The sequence below is a fragment of the Macaca mulatta genome, chromosome 14 (assembly GCF_049350105.2).
Source record: "Macaca mulatta isolate MMU2019108-1 chromosome 14, T2T-MMU8v2.0, whole genome shotgun sequence".
Lineage (NCBI taxonomy): Eukaryota > Metazoa > Chordata > Mammalia > Primates > Cercopithecidae > Macaca > Macaca mulatta.
In genome coordinates, this window is record NC_133419.1 from 86,749,722 (window position 1) to 86,770,729 (window position 21,008).

The window sequence follows — 21,008 nt, forward strand, 5'->3', positions numbered from 1 at the left end:
CTAGAAGCTGAACTTTGACTTTTCCTCTAGTTTTAATTTCGATTTGCTACTCAATCTTTAATTTAGTGGACGTAAAAACTTAAAAGACCTCAACTGAAGCATTTGCACCACTCTAATTTATATTCATGCATGATGATAGCATAATTATAATTAACTGCTTTACCTAGTTGGTCCACAAAATTTAAACTGATTACTGCTTGTAGAACATTAAGTCAGGTACCTCAAAACAGAAATAGGAAACTAGGCCGGGGTGGTGGCTCACACCTATAATCCCAGTACTTTGGGAGGCCAAGGAGGGTGGATTGCTTGAGCTCAGGAGTTCAAGACCAGCCTGGTCAACACAGGGAAATCCTGTATCTACCAAAAATACAAAAATTAGCCAGGTGTGGTAGCACGTGCCTGTAGTTCTAGTTACTTGGGGGACTGAGGTGGGAAGATCACTTAATTCCAGGAAGTCAAGGCTGCAGTGAGCCATGAAGGAAAATTAAATTTAAGAAAAGAAGATGCTATATACAAGCAACAGTGACAAGGTGAGAAACTAGCAAACCTACAGTTGTCTAAGCAGTTTTTGATGCCCAATATTAAAAAAGTTAATAAAAATCTTGCATTAATTCCCAAATGAAGAGAACGGGAAGTTTTAGAAAATAAAAATACTTAAATCTAGCAATAAATATTCTTTATGACTTCACTAAACAACAAAAAATGACGGGAGAGATGTACCATTTCCTGGATGAAGGATCAGTAATGTGAAGGTGTCAGTTCTCCTCAAATTGATCTATAAGGCTGGGTACGGTGACTCATGCCTATAATCCCAGCACTTTGGGAGGTCAAGGCGGGCAGATCACTTGAGGTCAGGAGTTCGAGACCAACCTGGCCAATATGGTGAGACCCTGTCTCTACTAAAAATACAAAAATTAGCCGGCATGGTGACACATGCCTGTAATCCCAGCTATTCAGAAGGCTGAGGCATGAGAATTGCTTGAACCTGGGAGGCTGAGGTTGTAGTAAGCCGAGATCGCACCACTGCCCTCTAGCCTGGGCAACAGAGTAAGACCCTGTCTTTAAAAAAAAAAAAAAAAAAAAAAAAAAAAAATTGATCTATAACCCTAATAAAATCTCAATTAAAAAACCAGAAATGTTTTTTTTTCTGGAACTTGATGAGCTGATTCTAAAGCTCATTTGGAAGAGACAGATGGTAATGAAAACAATGAGTTAATAAAGCAGACTCAGTAAATTCATTCTAGAGCCCAGAAACAGGCATATGCATAGATGGGAATTTGTTAGAGATAAAAGGTGACATTTAAGATTGGAAATAAAAAAAAAAAGGATTATCCCATAAGTCACACTGGATAATTAGCTTTCCGTTTGGAAAACAAAAGTTAGATTTTTGGGGCCGGGCATGGTGGCTCACTCTTGTAATCCTAGCACTTTGAGAGTCTGAGGTGGGTGGATCATTTGAGGTCAGGAGTTCAAGACCAGCCTGGCCAACGTGGTAAAACCCTCTCTCTACCAAAAATACAAAAATTAGCTGGGCATGGTGGTGCAAGCCTGTAATCCCTGCTACTCTGGAGGCTGAGGCAAGAGAATTGCTTGAACCCAAGAAGTGGAGGTTGCAGTGAGCTGAGCTCATACCACTGCACTCCAGCCTGGGAGACAGAGTGAGACTCCGTATCAAAAAAATAAAAGTTAGATTTTTACCAAACACAAGGTAACTTTCAGCTTGACTAAAGAGCTAAATAAAAAAAAATTAATAGTAAGACAAAATATAGGATACTATTTCTATAGTACGAAAATGGAAAAGTTCCTCTTAAGCAAATTTCAGAACAGAGAGCATTACAAAAGATAAGAGGGACCGATTTGACTAGAGGGTTTTAACTTTTTATTTTTACAGAAGTGGAGTGAATGGTGCAATGATCCCTTCTGTGTGCATCACCAAACATAACAATCATCAAATTCATAGCCAGTCTTGTTTCATCTATCTGCCCGCCCTCACTGGATCATTTTGAAGCAAATATCAGATGTCATTTTATTCATAAATATAGTTATTATACCCAAAATACTAATAATTAACTATGTTAAATATACAGTTTTACTATTTTTTAAATTGAAGACTTTCATACAACAAAAATACCATAAGCAAAAGTTAAAAAAGAGTGAAAAGGACAGATTAGTTGCCAAATATACAACAAAAGATTAATATCCTTAATACATAAGGAGTAGTTATGAATGAATATAAAATACAAATTAAACTAAACTATTAAAAAAAATGAACCAAGGAATTGAACAGGTAATTAAACGGAGGAAGAAATGTAAGTTTTCAATAAGCATATAACAATGTTCAGTCTTATGGGTACATAAGGAAATGTAACTTAAAATAAGTATGAAATATTTTTAATCTTCAGATTGTCAAAAACGAATAAACAATAAAATCCAACCTTAGCAAAACTTCAGGGGAAATGACACGCTCAAACTCTGTGGGAGTATCAGTTGCTATCACAGTTTCTAGAGAGCAACTTGGAAGTAGGTATGAAAATTTTCCATTTCTAGCTATCTAACCTGGAGAAAAGTTTGTAGAAGAGTCCATTTATGCAGTAAATTTAGCAAAAATTAGAGAGAACACCAGGAGACTCCCATAGCACAGCCAGTAAACAGTGCCAACACTGTAGTTAAAGTGCTGTGGTTCAAATCCCAGTTTGGCTACTTACTAGTCCTGAGGCTTTGGGTGAGATTACCTTAGCTGCTTCAGCAGTCAACTAGGGATAACAATATGCAGTACCTATTTCATAGGGATATTATGAGAAACATTTTTCATGCCAGGTGTGGTGGCTCACGCCTATAATCCCAGAACTCTGGAAGGCAGAGACAAGAGTATCGCTTGGGCCTAGGAGTTCAAGATCAGACATGCAAAGGACTTAATGTCAGGGATAAAATACTTCCCTCTGCCAGGGTAGTCCACCCATCTCTTTCCCAAACGCCTGGCCCTGTATACCATTGCATGCTCCTAAATATGTAAGTGTGTAGAGAAACTTACGGCAGAAACTGAGAGCACGACAATTTACAGAAGAAGGTGGGGTTGAGTGGGAATATGTAAGATTTTTACTTTTTACCTTCTACTTGTTTATTTTAAAACATTTTGCAGGCCAGGTGCAGTGGCTCATGCCTATAATCCCAGAAATCTGGGAGTCAGAAGTAAGAGGATCGCTTGAACCTAGGAGATCAAGACCAGGCTTAGCCAACATAGTGAAACCTAGTGAAACCCTCGTCTCTTAAAAAAAAAAAAAAAAAAAAGCAAAGAATGTATTCATGTATTTATAATCACTTGTGTAATTAAAACTTGTTAAATTTGATAGAACAAATAAGATGGTAGGCAAAAGTATTTATCCCAGGAAGTTAGAAAAATGGAATATGATGATAGCATGTCCTAGATATTTTAGATGATGGAATATGAGTTACGTACAGAGACTGGGTTTTCAGAACTAAAAATCAGAACCCAATGTCTACCAAAGGATTTTTAGTATAATTTCTGTGTTGGATCGTTCAGTCTGGATGCCAAAATAATGGACTTTCTGGAACAATGTAACGGTTTATTATTACAAATAAACTGAAACTGGGCCTGTTCAAAAATTCCCAATCACATTCCAATTTTGGATCCTGTTGGAACTGAATTCCTCCTGACCCAAAACCAGTTTAGAACCTGGCATTCAGCCTGCCTTATACTAACTCCGCTAGGTCCAAAGCCTTACAGATTTCCTCCCTGTGAGATTTCCCAGGAGCCCTGGCAGAGGATTTCTAACTTCTCAATTGCTTCTGTGGCATCTCCAGGCACACTGTCTGCCCTCACCTGCTAGGGAAGCTACTTTCCTGTCTCTGTCATCTCCCTGATTCCCTATGACCAGCCCCCATCCCCCAGCCCCAGCCTGGCGTGAAGCTGAGCCAGCTCAGGCCTGGCCTGGGCTTCTGATACCAATCCTGCTGAGGTTAGCACAGACAGTCTGAGACACAGGGTAAGCTGAGGCCATGGGAATGAATTTCTGGGTAACAAAAGGAGGAGGGCAATAATGTCAGAGATAGCAAAGAGTTTGCCAGGAAACCAGAGACATGGGTGCTGAGTGGAAAAGAGAAGTCGGAGCAGGACTCACTGAACATCTTGAGGCCACTTAAAGGAAGTGGGAAAAAGGTAGGAGCAAAACATACACAGCAGTGTTAGCTCTAAGTGTGAGAAAGGATGACTTTCATATCATCAATTGATGACCGTGATCATCAATGATCAAGGTAAATGCATGGGTTCATCCCTGAGAAGGACAAAACAAAAAGCTCCAGCGGGCCCCAGAAGGTTCTGCTGGGGAACAGGGAAAGAAATGAGTCAGAAAAACCTGCTTCCCATCCTGGCTGTGTGACGTGGAGCAACCACCTTTACCCCCTGAGCTTTTCCAGCAAGTTGTGTTCCTTCTAAATATTAAATGTGTTTGGGTGACTAAGGCTTTCAGTCTAGTGTTTGGTAAATCTGAATTTTTCTTTCTTTCTTTCTTTCTTTCTTTCTTTCTTTCTTTCTTTCTTTCTTTCTTTCTTTCTTTCTTTCTTTTTTTGGAGACAGAGTCTTGCTCTCTCGCCCAGCCTGGAGTGCAGTGGCATAATCTTGGCTTACTGCAATCTCCGCCTACTGGGTTCAAATGATTGTCGTGCCTCATCCTCCCAAGTAGCTGGGACTATAGGCATGCACCACCATTCCCAGCTAATTTTTGGTTTTGGTAGAGACGGGGTTTTGCCACGTTGGCCAGGCTGGTCTTGAACTCCTGACCTCAGGTGATCTGCCTGCCTTAGCCTCCCAAAGTGCTGGGATTACAGGCCTGAGCCACCGTGCCTTGCTGGTAAATCTGAATTTCTCTCTTTTTCCATCAAAATGTTGATGATGATGAAAACTCACCCCAGCCTCTTGCTACCCATGTCATCCTCAGCGTGAGCAGTCAACACACCATGTAATAGTTGTGATAGATAACATTTACTGAAGTGTGTATTATTTGCAGGCTCTGTTCTGAACCCCTTGCAGTATTAATCCTCACAATAACCCTATGAAGCAGGTAATATTATTATTCCTGGTTTACAAATAAGAAAATTGAAGCTCAAAGAAGTTTGGTAACTTGCCCAAGCTGAATAGCTAATAAGAGGCAGATCCAGGATGAAAATCCAGCTCTAATTGCAAAACCCATGCTCTTTACTACTGTACTATATGCCTTCCTGACAGTAAGGCAGAAAATAGAAAAATAGGTAAAACAGGGGAAGGTCCTAGCAGAGACAATGAGGGAGATTAAGAGGAGGCCTCTGATCCTGTGTAGGAGCAGCTGTTGAAGGAGGCTTCCTAGAAATCTCCCATTTGACAGTGGGATCCAGGGGAGAAATGCCACTGCTAAGATGAAGGAGTAACCTCCTCCCCTACTGTGGGAGATGGGGGATGGCATCTGAGAGGAAGCTGATCACAGGTATAACCTGTGCAAATAAAGCTGTAGGCTGGGTTATTGCTTCATGTTATGAAAACATCTTGCAATAAAGGAAGGTAATGTGGTAATAAGTCCAAACAGAAGGGTGATGGGTTGGCATGCAGTTTGAGACAAGCCAAGTCAAAGTTTGTTCATGTGTCTCTAGCTCTGCCTACTCTGATTTCAAGTGTTCTGTCCTAGTTCTGCAGGCAAAATCCCTGGGGGGAGGAAAAGGGCCTGAGGGAGATGTTTCCTGGAGAAAGACAAAGCACAAAACAAGTAGAAGACATTATTCCTATTAATGTAGTAATGCCAAGGATACTAGAGGTTTTCATTAAAGTTAAAATCATTGCCACCATTTCATTTATTCACTCACTCATGTATTTATCCAGGATTTCCTTATGGAGAACCTCCTACACTCCACGCCCTCTGCTAGATGCTAGGATGTGATAATGGGTCTCTAGGAATTTTCTATCTAGTCAGGAGACAATAGAGAGTGGGCTCTTCCAACCTAATCAGGTAAAAGCGCTGCTGTCAGTGAGGGCCTGCCACATGCAAAAACATGGCCCTTCCTGCAAGGAGGTGATGTGCTGGTGGGGAGTCAGGAAGTACCTCCTACAATGTGCAAGACAGAAAGGTCCTTTGGGAAGTAGTCCAGCTTTCTCAGTGTATGGAGAAGAAACCCATGAACCTGAGTTACAAACGGGATAAACTGCAAATCAAGACTCCTAGAAGAAACCCATGAACCTGAGTTACAAATAGGATAAACTGCAAATCAAGACTCCCTAGGGTAAATACCAGCTGAATGGCACCATTGCAAGTGCAGCAGGAGTTTGAGGGAGACAAACATCACTGTGAGTCAAAGAAGGCTTCCTGGAAGAGGTGGGACTTAAACTAGGCTTTCCTGGAAAAATAAGGGGTGTGTGTGTGTGTGTGTGTGTGTGTGTGTGTGTACACTTGCACACAGGCATGTGTATGTAGGGAAAATACCTGGTTCTTAGGTGTTCGTCAATTTGTTCCTTAAGGCTGTTTAATTTTTGTATCTGTTTTTTTAGTCACCAAAAGTCCCTCAGATCTGCAATTGTGTGTTTGAGAAGATCTAGCACCAGATGTGATATGATTAGTTGCACAGGCTTTGGAATCTGATAGGCCTGGGGTCAAATCTAGGCTCTGCCATTTTCTAGTTCTATGACCTTAGTTTCCTCATCTGTTAAATGGGGATAATTATACCTATCGTAGGCTTATTATGAGTATTAAATGAAATAAAATATGCAAAGCATATATCATAGGGCCTGAGACTCAGGAATCACCTAGCCTAATTCCATAAACATAATTATTTACCTGTATTGAGCCTGTTTTCAGTGTCCTCTGATTTATTTAAATTCCATTAATTTTTTTCATCCAACTGTTAGGCACAGTGCCATCCAACTGTTAGGCATAGTACCATCATCCTGGATGGTAGACACAGCCATGTGCCAGAGACATGTTCCTTGCCTACTCAGGGCAGTCTAGAGGGATATCAGACACATAAGCACATTATTGCAGTACAGTGTGAGGTGCATTATGAATAGGGGCAAGTAGTGGTTATTGGTGGTCATCTCTGAGTGGGCTATGGACTTGAAAGGCCATACAAGAGGCCAGTGGGGTCTGACCTCACCAGGATGCAGCTGCTCTGGAAACCCACTGGCAAAGTCATTACCACTTCTGGACAGCTCTAAGTCTGCTCTGTATTATTTACAATGTCATTTTTGTTTAATAGCAGAATAATGTAAATAGAAAAAAAAAGTTCCCTCTTACTAGCCCAATATCCAGCAGAGACTGTGAGAAGCAGTAAAAATGCACCTGGACTTAAGCTTCAAAAAACTTTTCCTGGCTCCTCTTCTCTCCCAGTGTGTTGGGTACCTTCTATAGCAAGCATTCCAGGTGGCTCCCAGTGAGCCCCACCTCCTGGTTTTCACACCCTTGTGTAGTCCCCTCCTACTTTGTACCAGGATTGATCTCTGTGACCAACACACAATGGCAGAAGTGAAAATGGCAGATCTCATATACTGCTTATGAGATTAGGTTGTAAAAGACACTGCAGCTTCCTCTTGAGGGCTTTCTTAGATGTGCTCTCTCTTTTGCGTATCCCTGGGGAAAAGCCGTCTTGAGCAGACCTACAGAGAAGGTCACATGACAAGGAACTGTAGCCTCCTGCCAACAGACATGTCAGTGAGCTAGGAAGTAGATTTGTCATCTCTAGTCAATAGTCAAGTCTCTAAAGATTGCAGAAGGCCAGGTGCGGTGACTCACGCCTGTAATCCCAGCACTTTGGGAGGCTGAGGCCGAGGTGGGTGGATAGTTGAGCCCAGGAGTTCAAGACCAGTCTGGGCAACAAAGTGAGAGGGAGACCCCATCTCTTAAAAAAAAAAAAAAAGAGAGAGAGAGAGATTGCAGCCAACAGCTTGATTCCATGAAAGTTCCATGAAAGGCCTGAGCCAGAACTATCCAACTGAGTCATTGCCAGATTCCTGACTCTCAGAAATGATATGAGATAATAAATGTTTGTTGTTTTAAGCTGCAAAGTTTTGGGATAATTTGTTTTGCAGCAATAGATAACTCACACTGTGCCCTCCCTTTGTGCTTCAGGCATTCTGCCCCTCCCCTGATATGGCACATACACACTGTGTTGTATTTACCCATGTACTTATCTGTCTCCTCATCAGACTGCAAGCTCAAAGGAGATCATGTCTTATTGTCTTTGTACCCTCATCATGGCACATGCCTGACCCATACCAGGTGGTCAAAAATATTTGCTGGATGAATAACTTGCATTTGTATAGAACGTTAGAACTGACAAAGCATTAGTGTATTCATACTCTTTTGTAGTCTTCAGGCAACCCTAGAAGTACTGAGATCCTATTTCCATTTAACAGATGAGGAAATTGAGGCTTGTCAACTCACTTGAATATCTCACAGCCAGTAATTCATAAAATCAGAACTCAAACTTAAGTCACTAAATTTCTAGTCTATGCCCCTTCCTGTATACCAAACTGTTCTTCATTTAGCTTGGTGAAGGTAGGGGTGGGAGAAAAACTAATCTGAGGAATGAGGTGCAGTCCAATCATGGATGGAGCTCTAAAGAAAGGGCAATGGAGAAGAAAATTATTCACTTTTGACTAGGCCAGGCCTCTACAGGCCTCCACACATATGTTCAATATCTTGTTTAATGTTCACAAAAACCCTAAAATGGATTGGTAACTTTTATTCCCCCTTCACAGATGAGAAAACCAAAGTATGGTTTCGCATCTGTTAAATAACAGAGCTAGAATTCAAGCAAATGTATTCAAACTTCTAGTCTAAGTATCTTTTGGTAAAACCCAAACTGCTTCTTCTTTTCACATTACTGGACAGCTGGATTTGGGCTCCAGATCTAATTCCTGATTCCAGTGGGAAAACACTTGCAAAATATCATGGAGTCTCAGACAATGAGCAGACTCTGTCTTATGTAAGGATTCTACCTGGGGCTATGTCCTACCTTCTCCTGTGCTGAGCTCCAGGCACTGTTTCTCCGGCCTAAGGTCAAAGGTTCACAGTATCTCTTTTATTAATGAAAAACAAAAAGTGCTGTTGTGCTTAGAGTCAGTTTCAGTTTACACATCTTTAAAAGAGGAAAATAATTGCCATGATGATTAAACAAGAAAAAAGGTGTATGTAAGACGGCTGGTACATAATAAGTATTCACAAGCATGTAAATACACTTCTCTGGGCTCTCTCCTATATGCCTATGGGACATTTTTCAGGACAAGAGCATACATCCTTTTGTGAGCCTCTGTTCTCCACATAAACTGAAGTGTTAGCAGCAACCATGGAAAATAGAATAAGAGGAAACTTCTGAGGGCTCTGTGCACAGTTTCCAGCCTGAAGGGAGCTCTGCGGTGGGATTTCTGCTTTATGTCAGTGGCACAGGGGCCTGGAAGACTTCTACACTTGGGGGGAGAGTATGCCAAGGAGCTGAGGAACATCTATCAAGAAGAAGCCCCAGCTGTTATGTGGGCCCTAGTGGAGAGCGGCTGGGGGTTGCCTGAGGCCATGCTGGGTTGGGTAAACTTGGTATGTTCACTTCCATCCGGGAGACCTTTCACCTTGAGGGCTCAATGATTAGAAAAACATCACAGAAGCCAATAATTTCTCATTCTCCAGGGAGCCAGGAAGCATTTTCTGGGCTAGATATCAGGACAAACCCATGAACTGTGAGAGGTCCTCTTTGCTGAGAGCTCCATCTGATCCCAGGAAATAGAGTGCTGGTTCCATGTGCTAGAAGACAAAACTTCCTGCCAGAAAGAGGATCTGCGTCTCATCTCCATGTGCGCCAGCGTTCAGATACGGCTGTCTGGGCTTTCATGGATGAGTCATGCAACGGCCAAGCCTCAGCTGCAAGTTGGGGTGAGCCTGACTCTCATAGTCCTAGTCAAAGCAGTTCAGAGCAATTAAACAACCAAACGAGAACCTACTAGGTGCAGGCCTCTGGGGAAGGAGGGGTATTGTGGAAAGGTCGTGGGTTTTGAAGTTTGAAAGAAAGGGGCTTCAATTTAAATATTAGCTTTTCCACCTACTAAGTATAACTTGGGAAAGATACTTAGCTTCTTTAGACCTCAGTTTCTTTATCTTTAAAGTAATGGCAACAGTAGTATTTAATTAATTAATTAGTTTTGAGATAGGGTCTTGCTCTGTTACCCAGGCTGGAGTGCAGTGGCATGATCACAGCTCACTGGAGCCTCCACCTCCCTGGCTCAAGCAATCCTCCCTCATCAGCCTCCTGAGCAGCTGGGGCTACAGGGGTATATCACCGTGTCAGGCTAATTAAACATTTTTTTTGTAGAGACTCGATTTCACTGTGTTGCCCAGGCTGATCTCGAACTCCTGGGGTCAAGCGATCCTCTCACTGTGGCCTCCCAAACTGCTGAGATTACAGGCATGAGCCACTGTGCCTGGCCAGTAAATAGCAGTAATAGTAATGGTAATGGTAATGTAGGCTTTGCAGGGCTGAGATAAGAATTAAGTGTTGTTACCAAATATAAAGGGGACAGAATAATGCCTACTATCTGATCAAGGCTCACAAAGCCCAATCTCAGTATTAGATTTTATATAGAGAGAAGTGAATAACAGTCACAGTTAGGGAGACAGTTCATGTAAAATTCAGTATAACTCAGTTGATTTTTTTCAACCAGCATATATTGTAGAACGTTCTGAGTGCTGGCAACTAATAATGGCCCCTGGCCTAGAGGAACTCAGAGTTTTGCAACTGAGATAGATGGATGAGTAAGCAAATTTCTATCAGGGTTATAAGGGATCTGACATAAACAAGAGAAAATGCTATGGGAGCAGAGTGGAGGAGGTGCTCACACTCACTGAAGGAGTTAGAAGAGGCCTTGTTGAGAAAGCAACTTCTAGGGCTTCACTGGCTGGGTCTTAAAAGATGAACAAAGAGGAGCTCACCAGGTGGAATGAGTGTAGAAAGTTGTTGTTATTGTTGTTGTTTTTTTTTTAGACGGAGTCTCGCTCTGTCACCTAGGCTGGAGTGCATTGGCGCAATCTCAGCTCATTGCAACCTCCACCTCCTGGGCTCAAGCGATTCTCCTGCTTCAGCCTCCCAAGTAGTTGGGACTCCAAGTGCCCACCACCATGCCTGGACAATTTTTGCATTTTTAATAGAGATGGGGTTTCACCATGTTGGCCAGGCTGGTCTCAAAAACTCCTGACCTCAAGTGATCTGCCTGCCTCAGCCTCCCAAAGTGCTGGGATTACAGGTGTGAACTACTGCACCGGGCCAAAAGTTGTTCTGATATCAGAGCCCATGTGTAGAAAAAACACAGAGGCATGAAAGAGCTTGGTTAGAGGAATGGGGCCATGGAGTAATGGATATAAGGAACTTGACAAAGGATGACCAGTCTCAAAGGATGACCTTGCTTGATTGCAAAGAAGATGGACTTTTCTCTGGAGGCAGCAAGGAGATTTTAAAGCAAATAACCAAGATGATTAATTTATTTTCAAGAAAAATAACTAGGTGGAGGATGGGTGTAAAGGGGAAAGACAGGAGGCCAGAGAGTGGAAACCTATGGAGATAAGAAGCTCATCTAGGTTACATAATCGGGAAGTTGAAGCGGGGTAGATCAGGAAGAGAAGCTAGACCTCTTGGCTCCTAGTTTGAGCCTTTTTGATTAGATTGCTCCCCTTCCACATCTATGAAACCTGCCTAGTAAGCAAACCCTGATCTAAAATTACAGTGCTTGTGTGAACAGGAACATAAAGCAACAAATTGCAAGTAAGTTTGAATTTGACTAAGGCACCTGTTTTTTTAATCCATGGTTTGTCACAGCTTTAAAATATATTCAGCATTTTTCTTGGCACTCACCCTCTAAGGTCTGTCTTCCCAAGGAGAATGCAAACTATTACTGATTTGGGTGGGTCATCCATCCATCCATTCAATCCGTCTGTCTATCTATCTGTTGGTCTACCCACAGACATGTATTGGCAGCTACTATGTACTTAGTCTTTGGTTAAGTCCTGGGAATATAGAGATGAAAGGCAATTTCTGCCCTCAGAGAGCTCGCAGCCTAGTGGGGAGGGAGACAGAAAACTAAATAGACACGGACAATCCAATGCGATGAGTGCTGATCCAAGGAGAAGGATGTGCTAATTGCTATGGGAGCTCGGAGCAGGGATACCCAACAGTCTGAGCCATGAGGAAAGGAGGGGATACTTGTGCCAAGCCTTGAAGGGCAAACAAGAGGGCACAGATGTATTCTAAGTAAGAGGAAGAGCATATGCTCTTTGGGGGTACAGTGCAGTGGTGGGAGTGATTATAATTTGGGAACTCAGCAATCTTCCTAGTCCTGAAGCCAAACACATGCTTTGCCTGTTTTAATTACATAAACCACATTAATTCACATCTTAATTTATGGCTTCCCTTTGGCATACAAGGCTGCAAACCAGTGCCACTTTCTCCAAATTACCAAATAGGTAACTGCTTGGCATTTTCTGACCATCTTCTTTTAGTGCCTTTTTACTCCCCCATTTCTGGCTCCAGTGCCTTAAGTTGGTCCTCCAGCAACTGAGAGCCCACTTTAGCCCCAGCTGGGCAGTGGCCCAGGTTTCCAGTCTTTGTCTGTTCTTACTCACTTTCCTATCAAGTCTTAGCTTGTGGGTCAAATTCTGCCCAGCTTACTCTGTGAAACTGGCAGGCTATTGTTCATTCTACTTTCTTAATAACCGCTAGCCAACTTAAAACATTCACCCTGTCAGAGATATCCACACTCAACATTGTCTTTGCTCATGTGCTTGTCCCCTGTGAGGACCATGTTTCCCCTATGCACCCTTTCTCCTTGTGATTTTCTATGAGACCCCTTCTCTGGGTCACCTCCTATACTGGCAGCCCCATAGTACAGCCCTATCATGATAATCATCAAAGACAGAATTTTAACTATCTGCCTATTTCAGTCTTCCCCCCAGAAAAAAACTTCTATGTCCTACTCCTTTTTCTCTTCCTAGTTCCTGCACATAGTGGCACTACTAAACATTTGAAGAATGAAGGAATTAGTAAAGGAATGGACAGAAGTTTGTGGAATAAACTCCTGCCAATGGAACACTACTCTAGAAATAGGAACACCAAACATAAGAAGCAGGTTGGACCTAGGCGATATAACCATTCAGGACATAGACACGGGCAAAGATTTCATGACAAAGATGCGAAAAGCAATTGCAACAAAAGCAAAAATTGACAAATGGGATCTAATTAAACTAAAGAGCTACTGCACAGAAAAAGAAGCTATCAACAAACAGACCACTTATAGAAGGGGAGAAAAGTATTGCAAACTGTGCATTTGACAAAGGTCTAATATCCAGCATCTATAAGTAACTTAAACAAATTTACAAGAAGAAAAAAAAAACCATTAAAAAAGTGGGCAAAGGACATGAACAGACACTTATCAAAAGAAGACATACATGCAGCCAACAGTCATATGAATAAAAGCTCAACATCACTGATCATTAGAGAAATGCAAATCAAACCACAATAAGATACCATCTCACATCAGTCAGAATGGCTGTTATTAAAAAGTCAAAAAATAACAGATATTGGCAGCGTTGTGGAGAAAAAGGAACACTTATACATTGTTAGTAGGAGTGTAAATTAGTTCAACGACTGTGGAAGACAGTGTGGCGATTCCTCCAAGTCCTAAAGACAGAAATACCATTTGATCCAGCAATTCCATTACTGGCTATATACCCAAAGGAATATAAATTGTCCTCTTATAAAGACGCATGCATGCATATGTTAATTACAACATTATTCACAATAGCAAAGATGTGGAATCAACCTACATGCTCATCAATGATAGATTGGATAAAGAAAATATGGTACATATATACCATGGAATACTATGCAGCCATGAAAAAGAGTGAGATCATGTCCTTTGCAGTGACATGGATGGAACTGGAGGCCATTGTCCTTAGCAAACTAATGCAGGAACAGAAAGCCAAATATGGCATGTTCCCACTTGTAAGTGGGAGCTAAATGATGAGAACACATGGATACATATAGGAAACAACACACCCTGGGGCCTATTAGAGGGTGGAGGGTGGGAGGAGGGAAAGGATCAGGAAAAATAACTAATGGGTACTAGGTTTAATACCTGGGTGACAATCTGTACAACAAACCCCCATGACATAAGTTTACATATAACAAACCTGCACGTGTACCCCAAACTGAAAAGTTCTTTTTCAAAAAGGAAGAAGGTTGGAGAATCTACTTTTGAGACTTCTGGCACCCCTCTATGCCATAGGCTTGTACCTACTTGTGTCTTAGGTTAGTTATAAGAAAAGACATGCAGCTTGAGAGGAGGGAGAAGACAGCATCTTATACCTTAATTTATTTAAGCTCTGTTTGGCCTAATTTCTCCAGGCCCATTTCTGTGGACCTGTGCTACTTTGTGTGGCTCTTATTCATGAACTAGGTACTATTAATGACACACCAGGAGTTGATATTCTACTTGACCTGAATTATGCTTTAACTTTAATGCTGTGAAATTCACTGAAGAGAAGAATTAAATTGAAGTTATTACTCAGTTTAAAAAAAAAGACCAGTCCCTGATTTATTATTAGAAAAATCCTGGCCTTTGTTCTAATTTTATTTTATTTTTATGTTAAGATCCCAAAATAAACTGGGCATACTAGCAAATGCCTATAATCCCAGCCGCTTGAGAAGCTGAGGCAGGAGAATTGCTTGAGTCTAGGAGTTTGAGACAAACCTGGGCAAACCAGTGAGACCCCCATCTCCAAAATATATATATATATATACACACCCCAAAAAGTCTGACTAGCCACACAGAGCATATGCTGAGAGTCCTCAGTCGAAGCCAAATATAGGAAAAGCCCAACAGTGTATAGAAAACAAACAAATGAATCACAGTGTTGGGTAAACTGCTATTTGGCATAAATCCATGAACATAGGCCAAAAAAGTATCTCTGCAAAGATGTAAGACATAGCTGTAGAAAATATCTCAGAAATAGATCTGAATTTGACCTGAAAACTTGACTACAATGGAACTTTGAACAAATACATAATATTTTCCACTAATACATGTTTGTCCACCAATTTGTCCATGGATCACGGGTGAGGCTGCTCTCTGCAGTGTGAACTGCTCCATGGTGGCTTTGGCTGTTGTGCATGGCCAGCCGGAGCCAGACTAACCCACGGTCATGGGAAGCAAAGATAATACAATTGGGTAGTTTGGAGCAGTGGAATGGGCCCTGCGCTGGGAGTCGGGAGCCATGGGCCAGAGTCCAGGCTCTACTGTTAAATAACTGTACACCACATGTAACATTCTTTAAAAATGTCTGTCCTTACCACATGTACTAATATGAAACTGTCTATAGACTGTTTAATCTAATGTCCTATTTGAAATTCAATTAGAGTAAGTCTGTTTAATTCATGGAATCACTAATTTCATGTAAAGGCACCTTGTGGATATGAAAAGGGGGAAAAGAGTTGGCCTTAAGTTTTCTAAAATCTGTCAAATAATTAATTTTGTGTGTTGACTATATTCTAGGCATAAAAGGAGCTTCAAAAAAATAAGCAGGCTTGGCCGGGCATGGTGGCTCACACCTGTAATCCCAACATGATGGGAGGCTGAGGTGGGTAGATCACTTGAGGTCAGGAGTTCAAGAACAGCCTGACCAACATGGTAAAACCCCATCTGTACTAAACACACACAAAAAATTAGCTGGATGTGGTGGTTCATGCCTGTAATCCTAGCTACTTGGTAGCCTGAGGCAGAAGAATTGCTTGAACCCAGGAGGCGGAGGTTGCAGTGAGCTGAGATCGTGCCATTGCACTCCAGCCTGGGCAACAGGAGCGAAACTTCATCTCAAAAAAAAAAAAAAAAAGAAAGAAAAAGAACAGGCACATGTCCTCCTACCCTCAAAGTGTACAGTCTAAGAGGGAACATAAGACAGATATGTTATTATTTTTATTTTTATTTTACTTTTTGAGACAGGGTCTTACTCTGTCACCAGGCTGGAGTGCAATGGTACAATCTTGGCTCACTACAACCTCCACATTCTGGGCTCAAAAGATCCTCCCGCCTCAGCCTCCCAAGCAGCTGGGACTACAGGCATGTGCTACCATGCTTGGCTAATTTTTGTATTTTGTGTAGAAGTAGGATTTTCCCATGTTGGCCAGGCTGGTCTCAGACTTTAGGACTCAAGAAATCTTCCTGCCTCGGCCTCCCAAAGTGCTGGGATTACATGTGTGAGCCACTGTGCCTGGCCCAGAGATGTTATATCTGTAAAATGAGGTAGAGGAGAGGAGTAATAATGACAGCTAGCATTTATTAAACAGTCAGTATAGACAAGGCACTATTCTAAATGCTTTATATTGGGCTGGGCATGGTGGCTTACGCCTGTAATCCTAGCACTTTGGGAGGTCAAGGTGGGTGGATCACTTGAGGTCAGAGTTCGAGAGACCAGCCTGGCCAACATGGTGAAACCCTGTCTCTACTAAAAATACAAAAATTAGCAGGACATGTTGGCATGCGCCTGTAATCCCAGCTACTCAGGAGGCTGAGGCACAAGAGTCATTTGAACTCGGGAGGCAGAGGTTGCAGTGAGCCAAGATCGTACCATTGCACTCCAGCCTGGGTGACAGAGCGAGACTCTGTCTCAAAAATAAATAAATAAATACTTTATATTTATGGCCTCATTTAAACCTAACAGAAACCTTAAGAGGTAGGAACTACCATCAACTCCATTTTTACAGGTGAGGAAACTGAGGCATGGAGAGTTTTTGTTTGTTTGTTTTAACTTTCCCAATATTGCCTAGCTAAATAACCCTGGAGATTCGAAGCCAGGTGGTGTGACTGAAGGTCCTATGTGCCTAACCTCTGTGCCACTTGGTCTACCAGGTACCACCTGAGAGGTACATACAAAAAGTATCCTGGGAGCTCCACTGAGGGAGACATTCACTCCCAAAGAGAAAGATTACCTCTACTTTGCACACTAAGCTTTGATGAATGGGAGGATTTGGACATATAAATGTTGGTGGTGAGATTAGAGAAAGAATTCAGACAAAGGGAGAGAAGTGCTTCCAGGTGAAGAGCAGCATTAGTAAAACATGGATGCAGTAAACACACAGGATCTAAGAAAATAGCCAAGATCAGTCTGGTTATAACAGAATGCGTGAAAGCAAAATCATGGGAATGAGGGTTGGGAGAGTAAGCTGGAGCCGGACATGAAAGGTGGGCTTAGGCCAGGTGCAGTGGCTCATGCCTGTAATCCCAGCATTTTGGGAGGCCGAAGAGGGCAGATCACAAGGTCAGGAGTTGAAGACCAGCCCTGTTTATTTTGCAGAGACAGCAAATGAAATTAAAATGGTCAAATAGATTTACTCAAAGTCACCTGGCAAATAAAATCAAAGTCATCAAGAAAAATCACTCTTGACCATGGAATTTTTGAAAAGTAAAACAAAAGCTTTCGTTGCACGTTTATAAAATCTACACGTACAGTAGACATATCAAATGTTCTTCTGTCCCAACATTCATTCATGAGTCTTTGACATTTGGTTAAAACACAATATCCAAACAGGAGGTTTTTACAGTGGTGAACACAAAAATTTTTCATACTTGGAAAAGTGATTATTTATATGCCATGCTACAAAATAAGTCAGTAGAGATGTTAACATTAACAATAGCTGACCCTGATTGCCCACTTGCTCTGTGACAAGTGTGGTTCTGAGCACTTAAAATGCATTTTTTCTTATCATTAAGAAAATAATCCTTGCAGAGGTACTACTGTTATCCCCTTTTTATGGTAGAGGAATCTTAAAAGACATTTAGTAACTTACTCAGGGTTATACAGCTTGTGAGCCCCCATCTGGGACTCAAACCTAGGACTGCCTGATACCAGATTTTATGGTTTGCTTTATAGTTTTGGGGTTCTTTTTTTTTTTTTTTTTTTCCCAGTCTGTGGCCCAGACTGGAGTGCAGTGGCACAATCTCAGCTCATTGCAACCTCCACCTCCTTGGTTCAAATTATTCTCCCACCTCAGCCTTCTCCCGAGTAGCTGGGACTACAGGCACGTGCCATCATGCCTGGCTAATTTTTCTATTTTTAGTAGAGACAAGGTTTCACCATGTTGGCCAGGCTGGTCTCAAACTCCTGGCCTCAAGTAATCCACCCACCTCAGCCTCCCAAATTGTTGGGATTAACAGGCGTGAGCCACCGCGTCTTGAGCCACCGTGTGTGGCTGAATTTTGTGTAATTAAGTATTACAATACATGATCTCCATAGCAAGTAGAGGATGCCGCTTACCTTCTTATCAGAAAACTTTAGCCAGAGTAGCTGTAGAAACTAACAAGTTAAATCTTTAAGAATTTCTGCCCTTAATTGAAAGTCTCTAGGTAAACAACTTTTAATAAGATTCCTTAACTGCCTCTCGTGACCAACCATCTTTGCTGGGAAACAGATGCCCTTGGTTTATTGCACAGTCAGGATTTCAGTGAGGGTTTGCAGGCTGCAGCCTGCCCAGTGGCCATGAAATAGCTGCCCTGCCATGAGTGAAGCCTGCCTGGTTAGCCTGGGGCCCTAGGCAGGAATCTGGAGTCTTGAAAAGCTATGCTTGGTCTGGCCTGGGGCCCAGCCTCCTGCTCTACTTGGCCCTTCCACTGACCACCAAGTCCCATTAACTGCATTTAAGAAATGGTGTTTGGTGGGTTCTCACTTATATGTAGAAGTGTAAAAGGTTGATTTCATGGAAGCAGAGAGTAGAATAATGGTTACTAGAGGTGGGGAAGGGTAGAGCAGAGGGGGAATAGCCAAAGGTTGGTTAACAAATACAACAGTGCAGCTAAAAAAGAGGAAGTTCTAGTGTTCTACAGCACTGTAGCATGACTATAATTAACAACAATTGATTGTGTATTTTCAGATAGCCAGAAAAGTGAATTTTGAATGTTCCCAACATGAAGAAATGAGAAACGTCTGAGGTGATGGCTATGCTAACTATCCTGACCTGATCATTACACATTGTATACATGTATCAAAATATCACCCTGTACTTCATAAACACGTACAATTATTATATGTCAATTAAGAATAATAAAATAAAAAGAAGAAATGGCTTTTGACTCTGCTTGCTCTCTGTCCTTACTGCCACTGCCCTTCTTTAGACCTCCATCAGTCATCTCTTGCCAGGACTACTCTAAAAGCCCTGTAAGTCCTCGGGCATCTAATTTGACGCTTTCTAATCCTCTCCTCTGCTGCTAGTGTGCTTTCTTTAAAACTGATCATGTTAATTCTCTTCTCTGAAATCTTTGATGGACTGTTGCCTACAAACTACAAACCACACGCCTAAGCATAGCCTCTGATACCCTTAACAATTTGGCCATTACTTACCTTCTAGGACTCAATAAATATTCGATGAAAAAGTGAATGCTCTCCTGCTAGAAATCCTGTTAACAATGTTCCCTACACTTCTTATTTAACAGTCAAGTTTAGTGAGTGTCCACAATGCATTAAATTTTAACAATGACTATTTTATCATAGGATAATAGAAACAGTTGGAACATAAGGTTGAGTCCTGCATTTGAATGCAGATATGGCTTTTTCTCTTTATACAAATCTGAGCAAGTTAATTCCCGCTTGTGGGCCTCAGTTTCTCCATTTGTGTAAAAGAGGGTAAACATAAAAGATCTCTAAGGCCCTACAACCCATGTCTATACTAGTCCCCTGACACTACCACCCCTTTGAAGGAAGGAACCAGGAAGGTTAGTTCCTAGCCTGCCAAAGATGTGTGCCCACAGCTAATTCCTATACTCAGTAGCTTGAAGGCATGCTTACTTTATCACCTTTAATGCTTCAGCACTGTCTCTTGTAATCTCCTAACTGGGCCCTCACTGAGTCACAGTACTGGGGTTTTAATCTTCTATATAATAGCATCTGAAGCTGAGACAATGGAGCTCTCAGAGCCTTTAGCTATGATCTCATCTTCTGATCAAGATTTTCTTGGCTTGTGATTGCTCAGCCATGATGGGGTGGAGAAAAGCCCCTACTCTAGGAAGTGCTAGTGCTGACTTAGCATGCTGCAGGTCTGGAATTGGAGCAGAAACTTGTGTGGACCTGCAGAGACCTTGCAGGCTTAAGGAGGAAAGAAAGGAAAGGGCCAGGCAAACCTCAGAGAAACAATCCTGAAGACAGAGATTTCAAGACATGCAAAACAGCAGGGTTTCTGTGAAGGAGAACTTCTTTACTGAGAACCTTCCATATAGTGGACACTTTAACCTGGGCTACAAATATGCAAGGCAGGTGTTATTATCCCATTTCACACATGGGGAATCCACAATTCAGAGATTAGCTGGGTGCGGTGGCTGATGCCTGTAATCCCAGCACTTTGGGAGGCCAAGGCGGGTGGATCACCTGAGGTCAGGAGTTCAAGACCAGCCTGGCCAACATGGTGAAACCCTGTCTCTACTAAGAATACAAAAATTAGCTGGGCATGGTGGCATGCATTTGTAGTCCAGCTACTTGGGAGGCTGAGGCAGGAGAATCGCTTGAACCAGGGAGGCGAAGGATGCAGTGAGCTGAGATCACACCACTGCACTCCAGCCTGGGTGACAGAGTCTTGCTCTGTCACACACACACACACACACACACACACACACACACACACACACACACTTCAGAGATTAACTTTTTCAGAACCATATGACTAGTAAGTAGCTGTGGGGTCCAAATGTAGGTCTCCAAAGGCCTGTGCTCTTTTCTTTCACACACCCTGAGAGGTATCTGAGAGGGACTTAGGAAGTCTTGAGAGTAAAACTAGATGCTCAGGGAATGCCCATTGGATGGTAATTTCAAGCAAATGGACAAAATAATAATGGGATAATATTGAGTCCTAAATCACCAGCAGTAACTCTGAGAAGGGTAGAATTACAAACTCCATGCTAAATAGCTTTAGGTCATAAATGAATGTTGTCCTTTGGAGGATACAAAATGAAGTGGTTT

General features: G+C 42.0%; 1 long non-coding RNA gene across 1 annotated transcript; it reads left to right on the forward strand.

Annotated features, from left to right (window-relative positions):
- Positions 1-9,760: 9,760 nt before the first annotated feature.
- LOC114672369 (uncharacterized) lies at positions 9,761-19,050 on the forward strand. The gene is made up of 3 exons (XR_003722713.2): positions 9,761-9,899; positions 15,563-15,647; positions 18,934-19,050. It is a non-coding gene; the product is annotated as an uncharacterized LOC114672369 (long non-coding RNA).
- The last annotated feature ends 1,958 nt before the right edge of the window (positions 19,051-21,008 follow it).